Below are 24,411 nucleotides of genomic sequence, written 5' to 3' on the forward strand. Positions count from 1 at the left end.
GAAAATGTACCGCAACCAGTAAAGAAAGTGGGAATCTATTCAGGAATATATTAATGTGCATTATTTTTAATATTGATTTGATGCTTCTGTGTAATATTGCATAAGGAAAACCTATTGTCATGGAGGATAAATTAGATCATCAGTGTGCTGCTGCCTTGTGTTTCATTTATATTCCAGCTGGAAGGTCGTGCCTGGATTACTGAATAAAATATTGGCATGCTTTAAGAATGTTAATGTGTTGGAAGCAGTTCAGTGAACGTTTGTTGGAGTGGTTGCTGGACTGGAAGTGTTGTCCCATGAGCAAATATTGGTTTGTGTTCACTGGAATTTAGAGTGAAGGGAATGATTGAGATATGCAAGGTCCTGAGGTATACAGATACAATGGACAGGGAAAGATATTTCCTTTTGTGGATGTTTCTAAAACTAGGGGTTAGAATTTAAAATAAGAGGTCATACATTTAAGACAGCTGGTGAAAGTATTTCTTTCAAGACTGATGTAAGTTTGGAAATCTGTTTATATAAGTAGTGCCTTTGAAGACTAAGGCAAGGACTGATAATGTGTGATTAAAGTTCACCACAACAGAGGAGATTGCCGAGTTTGGGCTGCAGCAAAGTAGCCATTCCTTATTAAATGGCCAAGTAAGGTCCAATGTAAGGTCCAATGTCCTGCATTGCTCCTAATTCGTATGTTTAAATAAAGGTGCATCATGAAATAAATTAGAAACAAAATTAGGCTTTAAAAAAAATCCCAAAACTTAAGCAATTATTTACAATCACAAGTAATTTTTTTTTTAGACCGACAGCACGGTAACAAGCCCACAAGTCCATGCTATCCAATTAACCTACACCAATGGAACATTTCGAATGGTGGGAGGAAACCAGAGCTCCCAAGGAAAACCCACATAGACATGGGGAGAATGAACAAACACCTTACATCAGTGCGGGATTCGAACACCTGTCCCGATTGCTGGCGCTGCAATAGGCATTGCGCTATCTGCTACGCCAACTGTGCTGCCCTGATTGAATACTAAATTTGAATCACTGCTGTACATTTGGGGGGGGCGGGGTGGGGGTTGGAAACTAACTTTTCATTTGTATAATGTTATTCTGTGATTGAAATACAGGGAAGTTACATGGAGCTCTGTCCTTGTCTCGGATCAGACCTAGTGAATAACTTCAGACCAAATGTACTTCAAACCATACACCTTTATTCGCAAGGTTTCGTCACTCAGTTGATGTACAGAATCTCATTCAAGATATCCATAACCAAGTGAGCCCTGATCAAATTCTGAGGCTGCTGCTTTTACATTTGTTATCATGCACACCTGTTTGCTCAGCCATTTAATAAGGGAATGGCTATTCTGTTTCAGACACCCTTGATGAAGAGTTCACAGGTAAATCATACTGCAGGCATTTCCTATATGGGTCTTGAACACCTCAGCATTGATCAGCTCAGCAGGTAATAATCAGCTCGGCACTGTCAGTTCCTCTGTAACCATTGTACCTGTAACTGCAATCATTATGCAAGGTTCATTAAGCTGTTTATAGGTAGTTTAAGACCATGAACAAGTTTTGGCATGTCCCAATTACTCTTGCTCTATTACATAATATTTCAGGTTAAGTGAAATAGTTAAACAAGATACTTCTGTCATGAACTGAAAGTAATTTCTTAAAGAATGTGTTGAGTTTTGGACAGCTTGGCTTTGATTTTAAAAAGAATAACACATTTAATTGATTTACTTCCACAGTTGAGTTACTCTTTAGCTTCGATGAAAGTCAAAAGCAACAATAATTATGCTTATTTTTCACCCAAAGACCAGAAATTCCTGCAGCCTTAAATTGGCAAGATTTGTGTTGTGGTATCAATTCCCTGTTTGATGGCTCCACTCAAACTTGTGAATCTACAAAAGGAAATAATAAAAGCAGAAAATGCATTATCCCAAAACTACTATCAAGTTTCACACCATTCCACTGAACAAATGAATGTAAGCAGATCAGGATTTCTCCAACTGCAACTACAAAAAATAAACAGGGTCAAAATAAATATTGAATTTAATTGAGAGCCATCAGGGTCTGCATAAATACTGAATTTAATTGAGAGCAAATGGGGTCTGCATAAATACTGAATTTAATTGAGAGTACCCATTCACAATGGGGGTGGTCCTACCCACTGTGGAGACCACAGTATATTTGTGTAAAAGCCTTGTTTTTTTTCCCCCTTGTGTATCATAAATTTTTTTATGATTCTTGTGTAGTTGGTAGGAGAGGAGTACTGAAGAAACCAAAACTTAACTGCTTCACAGGGAAGGGGGCCCATAAACCTAGAGTATGATCCTTAGGGAGCCATAGGCAAAAAAAACCATTGAGAATGTCTGATTTAAAGAACAAATTATGACAGATGACTGCAGTCTTGTGTCAACGTTTTGTGCAGCAGTATTCTAAATAGCAATCATCGTTGACAGGAATATGTCATAAGAGCATAAGAAATGTAAACGAAGCTGCTTTTATGTCGCATCTCCGCTTCAAGGCTGGTTAATTTCACGGAGAAAAAAAATTGAACATAGCTTTGTTATGGAGCTTCCTGAAAAGGCTGCTCTTATAGTGCATTTATGAAGAGTGGCACCTCCAGAGCCAATGGAGGTGGTGAGACTGATGCTGTAGCACCCCTTGCCGAGTTGAAGTCACGCACACGTGCCCAACGTGGTAACCCCAGAGCGGGTAGGAAAGTTAATTGTGATGTTTGCAGCCAGTCTTAATGTCCAGGCAGAAATCCTGCCGTGCACATTGTCGGTGTTTTTAAAAAAAAACCCCGCTCCTGTGTCTCAAGTTGACAATGTCACTGCAACGTCATCAACCTGCCCCTAGCTAGCTGCTTGCAGCGGTAGTACGTTCATGATGTGTGCCTGCACTCCACCACTGACCTAGGTCAAAGAGGGGATTGGATTTGGTGCCTTGGAGCCAATCGAGGAACATTTATGACGGTGTGTGCAACCAAAAGGCAGAGAATTTCCGCCTTTATGTTCACACTTTTTTCCTCTGTAAAAGGGCCTAAAGTAAGTTATCTGGTCCTTTGAGCCTGTCGCACCATTCAGCAAGATCATACCTATTTCTCATTACAGGAGGTTAATGAACTTATGCTAGTTCTCAGAAATCTCATTAATCACATTCCTCCATTTACTTCCCTAACTCAGAATTCTCCTATCACCAATATGAGAAGTAATTTATAGTACCTAATTAATCTAATCTAATTAATGATGTGGGAGGGGACTGGAGAGCTGAGGGGAAACCCCATGCAGTCACAGGGATAGTGTGCAAACTCCACAAAGGTAACACCAAAGATTAGGATCAAACTTGAATAGGGGAGCTGACTGAGCTACTCCATGCCATTTTAAGGCAGTATCCCCATCGTCCTTAATGTCTAGAAACCTATCTATTTCTGCTTTGAATGACCTAACAACAAAGCAAAACCCACTAATACAATAACCAGGAATTCCACAGGCCACCACCATCAGAGTGAATTTTTTTTAACTTCTCTCAGTCCAAATTGGCACCGAAATGCTGAACGAACACAGTCGGTCTGTTCAGCATCTATAAAAGACAAAGATGCCTTCTTGCCTGTCACATCCTTTGAGGTTTAAAAGAAAATTTCAATCAGATCTGGCAAGAATATAGTTTCAGTCTCCTGAATCTCTCATGAGCTAAATTTATAGTCCCTAGAGTCAGTCAAGTAAATCTTTGTTGCATGTCTTTTCTTTGGGTAAGACGACAAAAATTGTACATGGTAGTTGAGGTGTGATCCCACAAAGGCCTCGTACAAGTGAAATAAGACTTCCTTTCTCATACAAATAATATAACATTGATCCTCCTAATTGCCTGGGTGTAGCTGCATCTTGTCAAAATCTTTCTATCCAATAGTCAGTTCCTGTTCTATGTTTTCAGTCCATTAATCCCAAATCTTGTTCACCTGCTCCTGTGAAGGACCTTATCAAAAATACCAGAAATCCAAAAACTTCACACCCACTGGTTCCTCTTTGCTTATTCAGGTTGCCACTTGCTCTAAAAATTCTAACAGATTAGTCAAACATGATTTTTTTCAAACTTAACAAATGCGGATGGATTGTGTTCCAATCTAATGGTGTTTTAAGGTGATCTGTTGCAACTGTTACAAGTCCAGAGGACCCCAAAACCCAGCAGCAATAGATACACACCACCACAAAGAGTTGCTTAAACAAAAGTTGCTTTTAATTATTTTTAAACAATAAAAATAGAATTGAACTTTAACTTGTCTCTATTGACTCACTTAACCTCATTAACCCCCTTCTAATGCTAAGCGCACATGCATGTAATGTGTGTGCAAGTTCTGCAAAGTTCTTTGGTTCACAGTCCAATCTCACTGGTTGCAGACAATTCTTGTACTGTGCACAGAAGTTAACATTAATAAAGTTGACCAGGCTTTTGTGCTTAACAGGTAAATGGTTACCACTCAGTAGGGTTCTTGTTGGTTTTCAGAGAGAGAGAGTTTTTCTTGTTTCAGGTCACCAGCGTTCCTTTCTTTTTCTCCTATTCCAAGGGAAACACTGGACAGCCAGTCCTCTCCTATGACCAAGCCACCTTCCAAAGCTTGCTGCCACACAGACGCGCGCGCACACACGTGTGTTTGTGTGTCACTCTCTCTCTCTCTCCCTCCCCCTCTGAGAGCAGAGCCTGTTTTTTTCTGCACTCTGCCTGCAAAGATCACATGACCACCCAGATAGTAAGTTCTGTTTTCCAGGCAAAGCTGTTACTGCCTGTTGCATTTGTTGCCTTTTCAAACAGTGCAACATGAGTCTGAGCTCTCTTGCAAAAGCTCCTGCAAAAATTCTGTTTTAAAGTGTTTGTGTGTGATCTGCTCTAATAAACCTTTCCCAATTTATCTCCCAAACGATATGTACTCTGTCCAGCGTGATCAAGGATCTAACTTTATGTCTGGTTTGTTTCAGAAGTTGGGAATAAAACAGATCATGTCAACCCACTACCAACCTACACCTTTTTCAGAGGTGGGAAGAAACTGGAGTACTCAGAGAAAAATGCTTTAGTCATATGTAGGACATCGAAATTTCACATAGATAGCACCAGAGATCAGGATTAAACCTGTGTCTCTGAATGCAGGAGGCAGCAGCTCTCTTTGAATGCAATTAAACATTTCTGTCAATTATCTACCTCTTGATAAATAAAACTGACATCACTCAGCACTTAATACACATTTCATCCCATTTTATGAGTTGAAGTTAAGTTTGCATGGACTGAAATGGGTTGGGAATCATTTTCATGTAATCAAACGTTTTCCTGAAATTTGACCAGGCACTTCAGACCATAGACACCCTGAAGATTTTCATGGTTCTGCTCTCTAACAAATTTCCCTTCACCTCTAACCTCAATCACCCACATTTTTTACAAACACGATAGAAATTGCAGGATGAATGCAGGTAAGGGACCAGAGTTGTCGACGGTTTTACAACACAGAAACTGGCCTTGCAACAAAACTTGCCGACCTAAGCATGTCCCATTTGCTTGTTTTGCCCATATCTCTCAAACCTTTCCTATCCCTTCACCTGTCTAAAAGGTCATTTGAATATTACATTTGTACTCTTTCCACCACAACCCCCGGCAGCTTGTTCCATGTATCTTTCACCCTCTGTTTGGGGAAAAAGGTGCATCTCCGATCCCTTTTCAATCTTTTCCCTCTCACTTTAAACATGCCCTCTAGTTTTAGATTTCTACTACCCTGGGGAAAACACAGTAACTATTTACCTTATCTATGCCCCTCATGGCTTTGTATGCCATTCCAAGATAAAATGTCAGCCTGCTATATTCCAGAGAGAAAATTACCAGCCTCTTCTAGTAGCTGAAGCCTGCCAGCCCCATTATGATTCTCAGAATCATAAATTATTATCATGATTAAATAACATTTGTTGTTTTCCAGCAGGATCACCATGCAAATAATCATATAGTCCACTTTACAAAAATAAATAAAATAGGGCATGAAAAGTCAAAGTAAGGAATTATCTTGGTTCATTGTTCAATCAGGAATTTGATGGCAGTGGGGAAGAAGCTGTCTTTGTGCTGTTGAATGCTCATCTTTAGACTCCTGTACCTTTTCCCCGATGGTAGATAAAGAGAGCTGGATAGTGGGGGCTTCCTTGAGACGCTGCTTTCTTAAAACACTGCCTTATGTAGATGTCCTCGACGGAGTGAAGTCTGTTGCCTGTGATGCCGCAGGCTGAATTTTTAACAACCCTCTGGATTACTTTCTTGTCCTCTGCATTGGCATCTCCATATTGGACAGTGATACAACTAGCCAGAATGCTCTTCATGGTACACCTGTTGAAGTTTTTGAGAATCTTTGGTGACCTACCAAATCTCCTCAAACACCTCACAAAGTTTAGCAAGTCCATAATCATCTCCTTTGTTTTACTAATGTTGAGTGCAAGGTTGTTGGTATGACTCCATTCAAAGAGCTGATCTATCTCCTTCCTGTACATTTCCTCATAGCCATTTGTGATTCTGCTGACAACCATTGGCATATTTGTAGATAGTATTAGAATTGTGCCTGGACACACAGTCATGGTGTATAATGAGTAGAACAGTGGGCTAAACATGCATCCTTGAGGTGCGCCTGTGTTGATAGTTGGTAAGGAGCTTGCATTGTTTCCAGTTCATACTGACTGTGGTTTTCTGTTGAGGAAGTCAAGGATCTAGTTGCAGAGGTAAAAATACATAACCAATATTTTAGGCTGAGCCATTTATCAAGGTATGGAAAAATGTCAGCAAAAAAGTAGGGGGGAGGAGTGGTCGTAAAGGCAGGAGGTGATAGGTGGAGAAGGGAGGACGGGGATAGCAGTGATCAAGGGGAGGAAGAATGGCTAGATGAAGGAAGGGAAGAGAACTGGAAATGGGAAGAGAAGGGGGGAAAAGAAGAGCAGGTTAGCAGAAACCGGAAAAGTTGATGTTAATGCCATCTGGCTGGAGAGTGCCCAGACGGAAAATCAGGTGCGGTTCCTCCAATTTGCGGGTAGTCTTGCAGGACAGCATATGAGGCCATGGACAGACATGTGAGTGTGGGAGAGTAACAGAACTGAAATGGTTGGCTACTGGGAGGTCAAGTCAAGTCAATTTTATTTACCGTTAATACCATGCTCGCACGGTAAAGAGAGCATTTTTTCCAGGACCTCAATTTATATTTAAGTTAGAATAGAAGTTAAACATATTAAAATATTAAAGCGGGTACAGTAACAGTCCATGGGACCCTATCCACAAATGTTCTGAGAGTTCAAAAGTCTGATGGCTTGGAAGGGGAAAAACTGTTGCCTAATCTGGATGTAAGTGCCCGAATGTTGCAGTACCTCCGAGCAGATGGCAGAAGGGAGAAAAGTTTACGTGTGTGGAGCCTTTCACAATGTTTATTGCCTTTTGCCTGCATTGACTATTGTGGATATCCTTCATAGTAGGAAGAGAGCTCCCAATGATCTTTTCCGCTGACTTCACTATCTTCTGCAGGGTCTTGTCATCCAAGGAGGTACAGCTTCAACACTAGGTGGTGATGCAGTTGCACAGGATGCTCTCAGTACATCCTCTGTAGAATGTAGTGAGGATGGAGGGAACCTTTGTAGGTAGTAGAGGCGCTGCTGGGGTTTCTTGGCTATGGAGCTTGCAATCAGGTGAGATTCTCCACCAAGTGCACTCCAAGGAACTTGATACTCTTGATGACCTCAACAGTGGAGCTGACAATAGTCAGTGGAGTGTGGTCCCCCTCTTAAGATTGATAACCATCTCTTTTGTTTTTAAATGTTCAGATACAGATTGTTGGCTCTGCACCAGTCTATTAATGATTGCATCTCATCTCTGTACACTGACATCATTCTTACTGATCAGGTGCACCATGGTCATGTTATCAGTGAACTTGATGTGGTGGAGATGGATAATGTGTTGGATATGGAGGCTGGTGGGGTGGTAGGTGAGGAAAAGAGGAATTCTATGTTTGTTACATCTGGGGGTAGAGGGGGCCAAGGCAGATGAGTGGGAAATGGATGAGATGCAGGTGAGGGCTGAGTCAATGGTGGTGGAGGTCTCTGTCACTGGTGCAAATGGAGCGAAGGTCCTCAGCGAAGCAATCTTCCAATATGCGCCCAGTCTCTTCAATGTAGAGAAGGCCAGAAAGGGAGCACCGGATGCAGTAAATTAGTCCTGTGTTTACACAAATGAAGTGTTACTTCACTTGAAAGATCTTTTTGGGGCCCCAGACCATGGTGAGGGAGGACATGTGGGCGCAAATATGACCTCTCCCGCTGCCATGGGGAAGGTGCGGTGGAGGACGATTGGTGGGGAGGAATGAGTACACAAGGGAGTCACGAAGGGAACGATCCCTACAGAAGGCAGAGAGGGGAGGAGAGGGGAAAATGTGTCTGCTGGTGGGATCCTGTTGTAAGTGCCAGAAATTCTGGAGGATAATATGTTGGATGCAGAGGCTAGTGGTGTGATAGATGTGGATGAGGGGGATTCTATCTTTGTGGTGTCTGGGGGCAGAGGGAGGCCAAGGCAGAAGAGCGGGAAATGGAGGAGATGCAAGTGAGGGCTGAGCAGATGGTGGTGGAGGGAAAGCCACATTTGTAGAAGTATTCAGATATTACGAAAGATCTGGACTGGAAGACATCATCTTGGGAACAGATATGGCAAAGATAGAGAAACTGAGAGAATGCTTGCAGGGGCAGGGTGTGAGGAAGTATAGTCAAGGTAGTTGTGGATTTGTAATATATGTTGGTGGAAAGATGGTTTCCTGAGATTGCAACAGAGAGATCCAGGAAGGGGAGAGTAATGTTAGAGATAGACCAGGTGAGTTTTCAATCAGGGTGGAAGTTGGCCACAAAGTATTTTTTTTCATTGCTTGACCTGCTGAGTTTCTCCAGCTTTGTGTTTTTACTTCAGCCACAGTGTCTGTAGATCTTTGTGTCTTACTTTGAGATGCATGGGGGGATGCAGAGGGCAAGGGTTTGGAGCTTGTTGACCAGCACTGAGGGATAATAGTGTCGGACTCTCTGAGGGGTGGAAACGTCTCTCAGCAAGAAGAGTCCAGCTAATGTCCCAGTCGGGGGAGGTGTAAAGCTGCTACCAGCGCCCTGACAACCTACTACAAGTGTGTGGTCATTGCCTCGCTTCAGCAGTTGGAACCAGTCCAGGCGTTGATGTATAATTGGGAAGGGCTTGCATATTGTAGTTTGAAATCAGCTTTTGAATTTGTAATAAACATTTGTATAAACTGGAAAAAAAAGGAAAAAAAAGGGATAATAATGTTGAAGGTCGAGCTGTAGTCTATGAAGAGCAGCTGTATGTGTGAGTTGCTGTTTTTGAGGTGATCCAGAGCTGAGTGGAGAGCTGGCGATATTGCGTCTGCTGTGGAGTGATTGTGACGATAGGCAAATTGCAGTAAGGCAGATCTTTGCTTAGATGTGTGTTTATTCTGGCCATGACCAACCTCTCGAAGCATTTCATACAGTGGATGTGTTAGTGCTGCTGGGTGATAGTCGTTAACGTAGCTCACTCAGCTCTTCTTGGGCACTGAGATGATTAATGCCCTTTTGAAGCAGGTGGTAACCTGTGACTATGGCAATGAATGGCTGAAAATATCCAGCCAGTTGGTTGGCACAGATTTTCAGTGCCCTGTCAGCCCTGATTCTTGTTTCTCTTTTGGCATGCTTTCCAGTTTAATGGCATTCGTTTTGTAATTGGGCATCCAGAGCCATGTGGTCTCACCAACATCTGGTACAGTTTGTACCATGACATCTTAACTCCTGCACTCACTGCCCTTACTGATCTCAACAAGTGTGCCATATTGCCTTCTTTGCCACCCTGTCGCCTCTTTTGGTAAACTTGGTCCTTGGTGGATCCTTGGTGCTTTTGTTCCACAACACCATGAGATTAGTCATCTGAAGACTGATGTTAATTCCTGCAAAATGACTTGCTTATGACTCGAGGATTTGTTTTTTCTAAACCTTAAAGATCCACCCTGGTGTAATTTCTTGGAAGTACAAGTTTAACCCTCTTTTGACTTTGGGAGTTACTGGTTTAGCACAAATCAGATTGTTGAGAGGAGTCATTGAGATGGTTTCAAATTGCAGCACCCTGAGACTGGGTGAGATTACTGGGTCATGTGTTCCTACTGAGCCTTTCAAATAGCAGCCTGACCTACCTGTTAAATCGTCAACCCAGCGATTTAAGGGGGATCCTGCCCCTGCGATGACATGGTGAATGACGCATTACACAATATCCCCTGTTCCCTGAGTTCTTTCTGTTCCCTTTCTGTTTAAAGTTCTAGAGTAACTGGGTGAACCATTTCCCCTTTCAAATAGGTGGAGGAGGACACCTGGGTAAGCTTTACTGGGTTCTGTAATCACCTTTGAGGTAAGTCTGGGACCCAGGTGGATTTTGACAGGGCTTGCCCCATTTGACCCTTTCAAATGGCCCTGTACCTGGGCCTTCAACCTAGTAAATTACCATTTTTCAAGGCAGTTTGAAAGGGCCGGAACATTTTGAATTTAGGAGCTCTCTGAGCCTATTTTTTTTCCAAGAGTCATGATTTACAATTTTTTCCATTGTCTTTATGTTGAGTCCCCAGATATAAAGTGCAAGGATAAAAGCAACTGGAAATAAGTTCTGCTTAGATTCTAGTTTTTCTGCCCTCTATTATTTGGCAGAAATCAACATCCATTCTTCTGTTGTAAAGTAAAACTGGTCTGTCCACTCAATTTGTACCCAATCTGATGATTGTCTTATTGTCTCTAGTTGCCTAGTTTTCTAATCAGATATCAATATGGCTGGGTGCCAGTCTCCAGCAAAAAATAACTTGCCTGATTACACTTTGTGTTTGTTGTTGGTCTTTTTAACCACAAGAGCAAAAGTTGAAATATAATTCACATTTTCTGTTTTTAAAACAGATTTCAGTGAAGCTAAGAGTGGTTACAGTTATAAGTATGATGGTACAGCCAAAAATGCTGGAAGTGGTGGAATAGTTAGAATATTTGTTTACCAGACATTGCAAGACCTATGAATTGACTAGAGCATGCTGGGTACATCATTGTCAGTATCTGTACTCTGGGATCAAGATCAAAACAAACCAGCCCTCTGCAGTGTTGAGTAGGGTTCCAGAAAGTTTCATAACCAAATTTCACACATCGTTTAGCATGCAATAAAAGGGAAATCAGGAATGCAAATATTAATCCACAAGGCCCACAATTCTCATTCTCTTTGTTCTTGCATACATTTAACATGTACTGAATAGAGGACCTTACTGGGTCATGAAGCAGGTGGAGTACTGGTCAGTGATGTATATGGCATGTGTACAGGATTTTCATTTGTACTAGAGAGGCCCACACAGACTGCATCTGCGAAGCAGAACACAAAGTGAATTTACCTAAGGCAAGCTCTGGGAACTTGACTAAAGTTCATTATTATCATTCTATGGTACAAGTACAACTGAATGAAGCAGCATTCTTTGGTCCTTGGTGCAAGAACATGCAAACACATAGCACACATCTTTACAAGCAATTTATATCCAGTACATATATAAAAATATATAAATACTTTAAAATAAATGTGGAGTCTCGAAGGGATTGTATGAGGAGTCATTCAGCTGCTTCACTGCCTGCGGGAAGAAGCTGTTTCTCAGCCTGTTGATTCTAGCTCTGATACTTCTATATCTCTTTCCCAGTGCGAGTAGCTGGAAGATGCTGTGTGGAGGGTGGTAGGGGTCCTTAATGGTTTTTTTGAGCCCTCCAGACAACAATCCCAGTACATTAAGCCTGGTGGTGGAGGGGTAACAGGTGTTCCTGAACCTGGTAGTGTGAGACTTGTGGCACCTATACCTCTTTCCTGATGGTAGCAGTGAGAACGGAGCATGTGCTGGCTGGTGTGGATCCTTGATGATTACTGTTGCTCTCTGACAGCAGTGTTCCCTGTAGATATTCTTGATAGTGGGGAGGGTTTTCCTTGTGATGTTCTGGGCTGTGTTCACTATCTTTTGGAGGGATTTACAATCAGGGGTATTGGTGTTCCCATACCAGACTGTTGTGCAGCTGGTCAGCACACTTTCCATCATATATCTGTAGAAATTTGGTAGGGTTTCTGGTGTCACACCAAACTTCTGCAAACTCCTGAGGAAATACAGGCGCTGATGTGCTTTCTTCATGATGCCATTACTGTGTTGGATCCAGGAAAGATCCTCTGAGATGGTGACTCTCAAGAATTTAATTTTGCTCCCCTTCTCCACCTCTGTTCACCAATGATCACTGGATTGTATATCTCTGGCTTTTCCTTCCTGAAATCAACAACCAGCTCCTTAGTTTTGGTTGTTGTTGGTGCACTATTCAGTCAAGTTTTTAATCTCCCTCCTGTATGCTAACTCATCACCTTTCTTTACACAACCCGCTTCTGTGATATTATCGTCAAATTTCTAGATTGTGTTATTGTTGTACTGAGCCACAGTCGTAGATGTAAAGTGAGTAGAGCAGGGGGCTATGAACACAGCCCTGTAATGCTCTGGTACTGATGGAGATTGGGGAGGAGATGTTCATTCCATTCCTCCCAGATTCTGATCTGGAGGTGAGGAAATCCAGGATCCAATTACACAGTGGAATGTTGAGTCCCAGGTCTTGGAGTTTGCTAATCAGTTTTGAGTGGGCCCACAATTACTCTGTCAGATCCCTCACCATCACCACAACCTGGCCATTGAATTTTTTCAAAACCACCCCGAATAATAATCCAAGTGCCACTACCCTAGCCTGCTTTTTCTTCCACCAGTGGCAATCATAGATATTATCATAAGCAGAAAAAAACCTCTGCCCCGAATCCTTGCTTCAAATCCTATCCTTCCCATCCCCCACCTATGGACCCATCTGCAGCCTGGACTTCCATGATTTCCTTTGCATCATCTGCAGATGTGCAGCATTTGAAAGGAAGGTCATAAATATGTCTGTTCTGATGAATAAGGCCAAGCATCTTGAACCTTATCCAATAATGAAAATCCATTGTGTGCCCACAAACAAAATGGTTTAATGTAACTGTTCTAGAAATTAATTCCAAAATTTCTGGCTAAGGTGCCATTAATTTCTTCACTTGAACACTTTGTACATAGAAAATATTTGCAAGCCACCTACTGTCAGATGTCTTTCAAATTTCCCTTAGAAGATTGAATGTATAAATGTATAACCTGTTTGATATTCTGTCTTCTTAAAGCTTTTAAGTTTTGTACTATTTAAGTTATCCAAGTCTAGAACTTTGTGTGGCTGACTAATTCACAACCCAGAACCCCATAGTTGCTTTTCTCCTAACCACAGTAAGGTAATCACCCAAAACTACATCAACAGCAACTACACAATTTCTCTTTTAATACTATTTTCACGCTTCCGTCTCTCTGACCGAGGTCAATAGTTCTTTTGCCCTCTTCTTCTTTCCTATATAGTTCCTTCTTCAGCTATTTGATAAAACGTTGATACTTACAATGGGAGTTCATTTTAATCCAGAAATAATGTTTGCACTTGGTGCAACTGTAAATATTTATCCATCCTTTACTATGTATTGTCTATTTTTTTTGTCTCATGGAGCATCATGATAAATTAATTTATCTTATTGTTTATCTACATGAATGCTGCAAGTAAGACTTTTGTGTACTGTGACAGATTGTTATATTTTGTATTGTATGTGGATATGTTTTAAAGGAGATAAATTGTGGCAGGTTTTTTTTAGTGTAGGTCACAATCAAACAATTCACAACACAGATCTCATTTAAAATGTATGAGCTCTGCTCAATCCAGACAGTCCAGGCTCTAGTGCCCTTGCAAAAATTTGGAAGAATGCCTCCAAGGACTTCACAAGTAGATGTTAATTGGACATGCTGAGGATTAATGTTTTGGAAAGCACAGATGAATGGACTCGGATGATCGGGTCTAGTACTGCAGTCTGTCTGAATGCAGTTTGCTGTTCTAATAGGGTCATGTGATTTTCTCTGTGGGTGAGTGTGTGTGTGAGAGAGAGAGAATTTAGTTCTACAGTTCAGCAGCTGGGACTGGAACCTGGCAAGCTTGTGGAAAAACCCCCATTTTGAAGACTAGTTGTCAGCCTGTTCAAAGCCCTGGTGGTCCATACAAGAGGAGATGGCTGGGTGTATAATGTTTCCCTTGAAATAATGGAAACAAAAAGAAACTCTGTGGTGACCTGAAAGAAAGAGGTTATTATCTGGAAAACCCTGATGGGGCAAGTTTCTTCAGCAAAACACTGATGTGACTGATCAGAAGGAATCAGTTTGTGTCCAACGAGCAACAAATCTCTCTCTGAAAACCAACAAGAACCTTCCTGAGCGGTAACCACTTATGTTTCAAGCACCAAAATCTAGTGAAATTCATAAATGTTAAATTCTGTGCACAGTATAAGAATTGCCCCATCCTGGTAAACTTGGAGGAGTGAGAAGTGAGATTGGACTGTGAATCAAAGAACTTTTCTGTTTAGAATTAGAAGGGAGATTGGACTGTGAATCAAAGAACTTTTCTGCTTAGAATTAGAAGGGGGTTAAGTTGGGTTAGTTAAATCAATAGTGTTAAGTAAAAGTGTGATTCTGTTTTAAAGATGATTAAAAGCAACTTTTGTTCAAGTAATCATTTGTCTTGGTGAATTTCTATTGTTGCTGGGTTTTGGGGTCCTCTGGGCCCGTAACAGTACATTGTACTTAGGGCATATGACTTTCAAATAATAAAAGCATTTAAACTTTCAAACATCTGCTTTCTTCTGTTGAAAGAAGCCAAGTCCATACTTGCATGAACAATTAATTCTTGCCCATATCATCTTATCTCTCAATTTCATTATATTTTAAAGATTAGTTTTTCAGATAAGAAACATCCCACGTGTCCAGACTTGTTGACTCTTTTGATGATACATAGCTGTTGCTCAAAGCCTCCATTCAGCATTGTCTCAAACCTCGGTTCTGTAAAGCATGATGGAAAGCTGTACTTGTCAGTCAGCTTCTGGACTGTGCCCACAAACTTGCTTTCACTAAGCATCTGCGCAGCCTTCTAGCCATGTGACGTAGACATAATAAGCCACTCTTCAAATATCATGGCACAGAACAAAGCTGGACCATAGGGAATTAATTGCTCTCCTCCCAAATATGAGAGTAATACTTGGTTATAAGTTGTTGAAGTTATTGGATACAGTCAGTTCAGATGGATGGAATTGGGGCAGCGGTTGGCGGTGAATGTTTAAGAAAGAAAAGGCAGGGAGAAGGAGTTAAGAGCAGAAGTTGTACATAGCAGAGAATAGTTCTAAAATTAAAATATGACATGCACTGAACTGGCCCTAGTCAAAGTAAACTCAACTCGAGCTATATTTTTCCCCAACCTATTTCAGATATATTTGCATAATATTTTTCCTCATTACTTGTATCGAGTCAGATTTGCATCCACAATTAAAATAGACATCCAGAAATAAGCTCTCTGATTTCTGGCAATGATCCCGATATATTTTACAAATTATCACAACTCCCTATTGACTAAATCCAACAGACATGGATGAAGAATGGTACCAGGGTAGCAAAGCCTAACCTCACCAAACTTGAAGTAAAATATTTTTTCCAGGACATAGATCTGACCTACCCAAGCCCAATTTGTATAGTTGGATCCCTGCAAGCTCCGGATCAGGGAGCTAGGGTCTGGTTAGAGGTATCCCACAGAGTGAAGTTCCAGGATTATTGATGGATACACAAACAAACTGATTATATTACTGGAATATTGATCCAGCAGCTTGGATCACTTTATTCTACATTTTTGCATGATTTATTTATTTTTTGAATGTAATTTATAACAATATTTTGCTGCTGGAAAAGTACGAATTTCATAGCATGTTCATGATAATAAATTCTGATCCTGATTCTGGATTAACGATAAAGTGGCATGAGCTCAAATTTCATTGTGACAGGTGTGGAATTCAAATTCATTGATTGAACTGAGTTGTAAAATGGATGGGAGGTGGGGTAGAAGACCAAAGAGAATGTGAATACAAGATCAGGAATATTGAAGACCAGGCATTTGGTTGAATAGGCCCAAAGCCTAATGAAATTCCAAGGTACATTAACAATATCTATTGATCCTCGTTCTATGAGGACATGGGGCTGACCCAGACCAGAGCTTGGAATGCCTCTCAAGTACATATCCTTTAAGGTAGATACCTGACCCCTGTAATAGACAGCCCTCCCTGGAGCAATCTATTTCAACTCTGTAAAACTTAAGATATTCAGAAAACTACACTTTCCAAATCCATTAATGTGCTGTTATCTGACTGCACTGTTTCAGCCATCAACAGTACCTAGTGTTTAGGCCATTTCACGTCCGGCCTCTGCTACAAGAGCAGATCTAAAACTTAAAATGTACCTTTCGGACAGCAGCCCTAAAAGGCTGCTCCAGTGTCCCATTCATATCGCGAGGTGCCTCGTGGCACCCTCCGGAACTTATGGAGGCGAGGTGGCTGGTGCCATAGCACCACCCTGTCATAAGTACAAGGCAGAGTAATGTCCATCTTCCCTACCCATAATCCCCTTTGCAGCTGGAACCACTCTGTGGTTTTCAGAACAGTTTTGGCTGCATGGAGGAATATGGATAGGGAAGACGGACATTGCTCTGCTGCGTTTTGAGCCGCAGAGAGCAGACCCGAAGGCCGAAGTGGCCCGGTGAGGCTGTCACAGCCGGATCCTGCTGCCCCCCACCGCTATTTCTTTGAGGGGCTCATGGAGGGAGAGGGGTGAGTAGGGCGATGGGTCGTGGGCTGACGGCATCATCAGCCTGCCTCTAATCAGCCGCTTGCAGCAGCTGGACATTCAGGAGTGCAGTGCTCCGCCAATTATCCTTCCCCCGAGAAGGGTTGGAATCAGCATCTCGGAGCCGGACAAGGCACATTCAGAAAGGTATGTCTTTGGCCATAAGGGTGCTTGGAAGTGCCTATTGAGAGCAAATCCATCCTCAAACTAGCAAAACTTCTCATCATCCAGAGAAACATGCCCCTTCCCATCTTCCAAGAATACTGCTGACTATCAAGACTATCTCCTCACTGGTGACCCTAACTGTACTCCACTCTCAAACCTTCTCCCCCACACCCTCCTCCCCACCTCATATATAACTATGAATTTACTGTTGGATCCCTCTGCCCTTTCATTAGTTATAACCCTGGATGCACCATCACAAAGACAAAAATGTACCAGTCATTAGGAGACTGATCCTCAGCTACAGAATCTCTTATATGAAGGAAGAAACCCTCTCCTTTAGCTTGTCAGTATAAAAATGGCAGCACAGTTAGTGTAGCTGTTAGGGCAAACAGCATATTTCATTTGTAAGGACACCATGAGGTGCTTTTACCTTTAAATATTTTGAAAGATGATGATTGGGTTTTTTTGTTGCATGCAACTATGTATTCCTTGAGGTATTGCCCTGTTGACCACTTTTTCTTGCATTTGTTTGCCGTACTCCCAAATTACTTGAATGCAAATGATCCAATCCCTCCCTGAACCTATTTAAAGGGTGTCATTAAGAGCAAATCCAGAAAGGACAGTGATCAGCAAACAAATGGAAAAAATACACACAGAAGAAATATAACATTCATTACATTTATCTAAAGCATTTGAAAACTTTTACATAAATTTAGTTTTAAACACAGGGACTTTAGTTTTAAAGTCAGTTTCTGGTCATTGTCAATTGAAGTCAGACAAATGCAAGAAAAAAAATTGCAAGATTGAAAGTGTTGGCTGCAGCTTATTCAGTACCAGGTTTGTCCTGTACCAGAAGACTGAATGTTCAGCTGCTGTGATATGACAGAAAAGTCTATGACCATCCAAACTAAATTAGTGCAGTCACTTGATACCTCACATTAAACTTTTAACTAGTATACACATTGCATGTAATGTGTAGCAATGTTTTTTGTTTCCTGATTGCTATCTAAGGACACCAAAGGAACAATATCAGGGCATCAAGAAACACAGCTACATTACAGGCATAGGCCTCAGCTTTGATATGCAGGTTACGTAACCGAAACTGGCATTAGGCCTTTCTTCCCCTTTGGTAAACATGGACTAAAATTGCTAAATGCAAAAGCAACTGAAAAGATAAAGAAAATCCATCAAGTTATGAAAAGTGAGAGAGCCTTTTAATTTTTATAAAATAGACTTTGATGGCTGTCTTTTTACAAAGAAAAACCATGTTCTGTTTGTGGTCAGGAAGGAAATGTACTGCAGTTTGTTTAGCAGACTGTGGTTTTGTAGTTCATTGCTTCAAACTCACACTTAGAGTTACATTGGCAGAAGGTTTTGGACAAGATATTAATTTGTTTGCCATGTCAGACAGATGCGAGTATTCCATTTGACCTTTTCCAAGTTAAAATGGAGATCAACACCTGATGGTGGAATGGAGCAAGAATTAAACATTTTTGTTCATTTACTTGTCAAATCAGAGCGCTTTTTCAAGAGTTGAAAGTAGAATTTAAGATCAGCTTGCCTTGCTTAGAGCCAGCCTAAACATTTTAAAGACAATATGTATGGTAGCTGCTGCAAACCCCGGCGGTTCGGCGGCGGCCGCGAGCCCCGGCGGTTCGGCGCCGGCCGCGAGCCCCGGCGGTTCGGCGCCGGCCGCGAGCCCCGGCGGTTCGGCGCCGGCCGCGAGCCCCGACGGTTCGGCGCCGGCCGCGAGCCCCGGCGGTTCGGCGGCGGCCGCGAGCCCCGGCGGTTCGGCGGCGGCCGCGAGCCCCGGCGGTTCGGCGGCGGCCGCGAGCCCCGGCGGTTCGGCGGCGGCCGCGAGCCCCGGCGGTTCGGCGGCGGCCGCGAGCCCCGGCGGTTCGGCGGCGGCCGCGAGCCCCGGCGGTTCGGCGGCGGCCGCGAGCCCCGGCGGTTCGGCGCCGGCCGCGAGCCCCGGCGGTTCGGCGCCGGCCGCGAGCCCCGGCGGTTCGGCGCCGGCCGCGAGCCCCGGCGGTTCGGCGCCGGCCGCGAGCCCCGGCGGTTCGGCGCCGGCCGCGAGCCCCGGCGGTTCGGCGGCGGCCGCGAGCCCCGGCGGTTCGGCGGCGGCCGCGAGCCCCGGCGGTTCGGCGGCGGCCGCGAGCCCCGGCGGTTCGGCGGCGGCCGCGAGCCCCGGCGGTTCGGCGGCGGCCGCGAGCCCCGGCGGTTCGGCGCCGGCCGCGAGCCCCGGCGGTTCGGCGCCGGCCGCGAGCCCCGGCGGTTCGGCGGCGGCCGCGAGCCCCGGCGGTTCGGCGGCGGCCGCGAGCCCCGGCGGTTCGGCGGCGGCCGCGAGCCCCGGCGGTTCGGCGGCGGCCGCGAGCCCCGGCGGTTCGGCGGCTGTGAAATTTCTCCACCCAAGAGCACTGTGGAGGCTCAGGTGCTCTGTTTAATTCAAAAATGAAGTTGATCGATTTTGAAATATTCAGAGATTTATGGAATATGGAGTTAATGCTAGAATGTAGCACTATCACATGTAATCCTATTCCATGGAGAATTTAAAAAAAAGATTGTGTATTGCTTATTCCTGCATTTTGCATTCATAAAAATGTTAAAAAAGAGGGTGCATTTCTTTTGTGAGACGACACAGAAGATTTTGGTACAAAGGAGAAGTGATGCCCTGTACCTAACCTCCCCATCCAAAATGTACATGGTCTGAGATATCATCGCCAGCAATCTACTTGACTAAGTGCATTGACTATGACACAGTCTCTGTGGAGGCAAAGGGCTTATCTTCACACCAACAGCATTGTTATATTGTGTGCTGCTAATTAGAATAACTTTTTTTTTGAGTTTTGTGTGCCGGATGGAGATGTGGGGGGTGGGGGCTGGTAGTCATGGTGGGGAGCTGGCTGATGGAGGACCTCAGTTTTCTTTAGGCTGACTTCCAGGCCAAACATTTTGGCAGTTTCCGCAAAACAGGACGTCAAGCGCTAAAGAGCTGGCTCTGAATGGGCAACTAAAGCGGCATCGTCTGCAAAGAGTAGTTCACGGACAAGTTGCTCTTGTGTCTTGGTGTGAGCTTGCAGGTGCCTCAGATTGAAGAGACTGCCATCCGTGTGGTACCGGATGTAAACAGCGTCTTCATTGTTGAGGTCTTTCATGGCTTGTTTCAGCATCATGCTGAACAAGATTGAAAAGAGGGTTGGTGTGAGAACGCAGCCTTGCTTCATGCTATTGTTAATGGAGAAGGGTTCAGAGAACTCATTGCTGTATCTGACCTGACCTTGTTGGTTTTCGTGCAGTTGGATAACCATGTCTGGAAGTCAGCTTGAAGAAAACTGAGGTCCTCCATCAGCCAGCTCCCCACCATGACTACCAGCCCCCCCAAATCTCTCCATCGGGCACACAAAACTCAAAACGGTCAACCAGTTTACCTATCTTGGCTGCACCATTTCATCGGATGCAAGGATCGACAACGAGATAGACAACAGACTCGCCAAGGCAAATAGCACCTTTGGAAGACTACAGAAAAGAGTCTGGAAAAACAGCCAACTGAAAAACCTCACAAAGATTAGTGTATACAGAGCCGTTGTCATACCCACACTCCTGTTCGGCTCCGAATCATGGGTCCTCTACCGGCATCACTTACGGCTCCTAGAACGCTTCCACCAGCGTTGTCTCCACTCCATCCTCAACATTCATTGGAGCGACTTCATCTCCAACATCGAAGTACTCGAGATGGCAGAGGCCGACAGCATCGAATCCACGCTGCTGAAGATCAAACTGCACTGGGCAGGTCACGTCTCCAGAATGGAGGTCCATCGCCTTCCCAAGATCATGTTATATGGTGAGCTCTCCACTGGCCACCGTGACAAAGGTGCACCAAAGAAGAGGTACAAGGACTGCCTAAAGAAATCTCTTGGTGCCTGCCACATTGACCACCGCCAGTGGGCTGATATTGCCTCAAACCGTGCATCTTGACACCTCACAGTTCGGCGGGCAGCAACCTCCTTTGAAGAAGACCGCAGAGCCCACCTCACTGACAAAAGACAAAGGAGGAAAAACCCAACCCCAACCAACCAATTTTCCCCTGCAACCGCTGCAACCGTGTCTGCCTGTCCTGCATCGGACTTGTCAGCCACAAACGAGCCTGCAGCTGACATGGACATTACCCCTCCATAAATCTTCGTCCGCGAAGCCAAGCCAAAGAAAGACTTAGAATAGAACATACCTGTCGGCTCCAAACACAAGGCCCTTTCATGCAGTGAGAAAGCCCGTCTGTAAAGTCAGAGATTCTTTGTCCATATCACTATATACAGCACAGAACAGGCCAGTTTGGCCCTACGAGTCCATGCCGGAACAAATCCCCACCCTCCTCGTCCCACTGACCAGCACCTGGTCCATATCCCTCCAATCCTCTCCCCTCCATGTAATTATCCAGTCTTTCCTTCAATGTAAATAACATCCTTGCTTCAACCACCTCTGCTGGAAGCTTATTCCACATCCCAACCACCCTTTGCGTGAAGAAATTTCTCTTCATAATTTTTCCCCTGCAATCTCAAACCATGGCCTCTGGTTTGAATATCCCCCACTCTTAATTTAAAAAGCCTATCCACGATAACTCTCTCTGTCCCTTTTAAAATCTTTAACACCTCCATCAAATCTCCCCTCAATCTTCGTCCTTGTGTTGGGAGACATCTCTATGAAAGCGCTGTGGCCAGCTCCAAGGTGCTGACTTCAACTTCTCCAAAGCAAGGATCATCTGCAGAGTACAGCGCTTCGCCGCCTCAAATTAATGTAACGCTGCTGCAAGTGGCTGGCTAGGAGCAGACTGATTATGTCACGACGATACCGACAGCCATCGACTCGTCTCCCATCTCTTTCCCACACACTCGCCCCTCTCCCTCCATGACCCTCTCAGGGCAGGAGGGGCCATCAGGGCAGTGGGGAGGGGGGGCAGCCAGTGCAGGCTGTGACAGCCACGCCGGCCGCTTTGGCACCTCACTGGGCCACTTCGGCCTTTGGGGCCACCAGAGCAATGGCCATCTTCCCTACCCATAATCCCCCCCATGCAGCTGGAACCATTCTGGGAAACACAGAGGTGTTCCAGCTGCATGGGGGATTACAGGAAGGGAAGACGACCATTGCTCTGTCGTGTATTTATGACGGGTGGTGCCACAGCACCAGTCGCCCCGCCTCCATAGGCTCTGGAGGGCACTATGAGGTGCTGCTCAACATGAATGTGACACAAAAGCAGCCTTTTAGGGCTGTTCCATGAAAGGTAAGTTTATATTTTTCCTTCCGCGCTTACAGCCGGCCTCCACGGGCAGCAAGAGAAATAGCCTGTCCTGCATCGGACTTGTCAGCCACAAACAAGCCTGCAGCTGACGTGGACTTTTTACCCCCTCCATAAATCTTCGTCCGCGAAGCCAAGCCAAAGAAAGACATAATAATAGAAGTCAAGTAAAACTTCATTTTAGGATGATAGATATTCTAAACAGCAAAAGCAACATGCTTTTGTCCCACTCACATTCACACCTGTCAGTCTGTAGCCTGCTACTCTATCGCACTGAGAACAAAGACAGGGCTTCAGGGGTAATAACTTATCTTCTGTCTAGGCATGTTGCAGCCTTCTGAACTTGATATTGAATTCTAGAACTCGAGGTAACTTTATTTCTATCAAAGAACATTCTGCTGAAAGAACTTGGGGAATTGAGCAGCATTAAAAAGAGACAAAGAATGGTCAACTGTTTGGCCCAGAGTCCTTCATGAAATCTTTTTTTTTCTTCATGAAATCTTGATGATGGGTTCAGCCCTGAAATGTTGACTATTATTTTTCTCCCAATGCAGCAGGTTCTTTGCATGCAACTTAAGATACAAATACAGGTGGATGAGCAAGCAGTGAGGATGAAATGGAGAGCCTGCAGAGGGTCTGAAGCCCCTTTCACACTTGCAACCCACTAAATTGGCGATTCAGTGTCCCAGGATAGGAATGGGGGTTTGGCTTTTCACACTTGACCACTCCTAACTGGGACACTAAATGCTTTAAACCGAAAGGAGCCATCCCTGGGGTTAGGACTGTTCTACCTTCTACTGGTGCAATTACCTGTTTCACACTTGCCTGATTGCAACGCTAGAGTCTGCAGACGCTGGGGATTGTACTAGCAGTAGAGGCTGTCAATCCCCAGGGTGAGATGATGTCATCAGACGCTGGCATTGAGCTAATTTTGCTTTCACACTTGCACTTTAAAGGCTGATTGGCGTTTGATTCCTGGGATCACTTGGCAGTGTGAAAGGAGCATTAGATTAGGAGAATGGGCAAAGATGTGGCAAATGAAATACAATGTTAGAAAGTGTGTGGTCATGCACTTTGGTCGAAGGAATGAAAGGGCCGACTATTATTTGGATGGGAAGTTGATTCAAAATTCAAAGGTGCAAAGAGGCTTGGTAGACCTTATGCAGAAGGCCCTAAAGATTAGCCTCCTGTTTGAGTCGTCGATGGTGAAGAAGGTAAATGTATTGTTGGCATTCATATCCAGAGGAATAGGATACAAGAGCAGGGTGTGGTGCTGAGACTTTATAAGGTACAGGTGAAGCCTCATTTGGAGTGCAGGATACAGTTTTGAGCTCCTTATTTACGAAAGGATGTGCTGGCATTGGAGAAGGCTCAGAGAAGATTTACATGAATGATTTCTGGAATGAAGAAAATGAGGTATGTGTACTGATATGTTTTCCTCCACTGTATAGCCCCTACCAGCTACTGTACATGTGAGGCTGGCCTACCACTAATAACTCATCCCCAAAGTCTCCTCCCCTTTTGCCTGGTCATAAAAGTCGAGCTACCTCCCCCTTTCTGGCATTCTTGTATCTGGATCCGGTCACCCAAAGTCTTGTGTGTATTAAAACCTATCATTCCTTCAGCCCATGACTCTGTAGTTATTGATAGAGCCTATCAGTATGTTTGACAGCTTCTATACTGTACTCCTTGGAGTTCAGATGAATGAGAGGGTATCTTGTAGAAACATTTCTAATGTTCAAGGGCATGGACAGACATGAATTCCAAAAGTAAGGTGAGAGTAACCAAGCTTGATGTCAAGGAAGCATTTGACTCCAGAGTGGTAAAACTGATCTCCGGATCATCAGAAAAATTATGAGAGACCATAAAATGTGACAATACAAGGGATCCTGGGCTCCTTGTACATTAAAGAGTAATTAAAAAGGCTTTTGGACCTTATTGCAAAGGGTATTGAGTACAAAAGAAAGGAACTTTTGATGCAACATTATAAAGAGTTGTTGAGACACACCTGGAGTATTGTGCATAGTTTTATGGTCACCCTATTTAAGGAGAGAGATCGTTACGGTAGAGGCATTGCAAAGAAGGTAACGGTTAGCACAACACTATTGTAGCACAAGCGACCCCAGTT

General features: G+C 43.9%; 3 long non-coding RNA genes across 5 annotated transcripts in view; 2 read left to right on the plus strand and 1 right to left on the minus strand.

The window, feature by feature from the left end:
- The window catches only part of LOC138743257 (uncharacterized), a 55,539-nt gene that overhangs the window by 27,390 nt on the left and 3,738 nt on the right, over nucleotides 1-24,411 (minus strand). For 2 of the 3 annotated variants that reach the window (XR_011344756.1, XR_011344757.1), the window contains exon 1: nucleotides 4,481-4,646. This is a non-coding gene — a long non-coding RNA (uncharacterized lncRNA). Of the gene's footprint in view, nucleotides 1-4,480; nucleotides 4,647-11,321; nucleotides 11,415-24,411 lie in introns of those variants that run through there. The other variant, XR_011344758.1, reaches the window with a different exon arrangement.
- Nucleotides 1-24,411, plus strand: part of LOC138743259 (uncharacterized) — a 102,835-nt gene that overhangs the window by 11,643 nt on the left and 66,781 nt on the right. The gene's annotated exons all lie outside the window — the stretch shown is intronic.
- Nucleotides 1,142-5,176, plus strand: LOC138743260 (uncharacterized). Its single transcript, XR_011344761.1, has 3 exons — nucleotides 1,142-1,270; nucleotides 1,371-1,459; nucleotides 4,980-5,176. It is a non-coding gene; the product is annotated as an uncharacterized lncRNA (long non-coding RNA).

The sequence above is a fragment of the Narcine bancroftii genome, chromosome 9 (genome assembly GCF_036971445.1).
Source record: "Narcine bancroftii isolate sNarBan1 chromosome 9, sNarBan1.hap1, whole genome shotgun sequence".
NCBI classification, from domain to species: Eukaryota; Metazoa; Chordata; class Chondrichthyes; order Torpediniformes; family Narcinidae; genus Narcine; species Narcine bancroftii.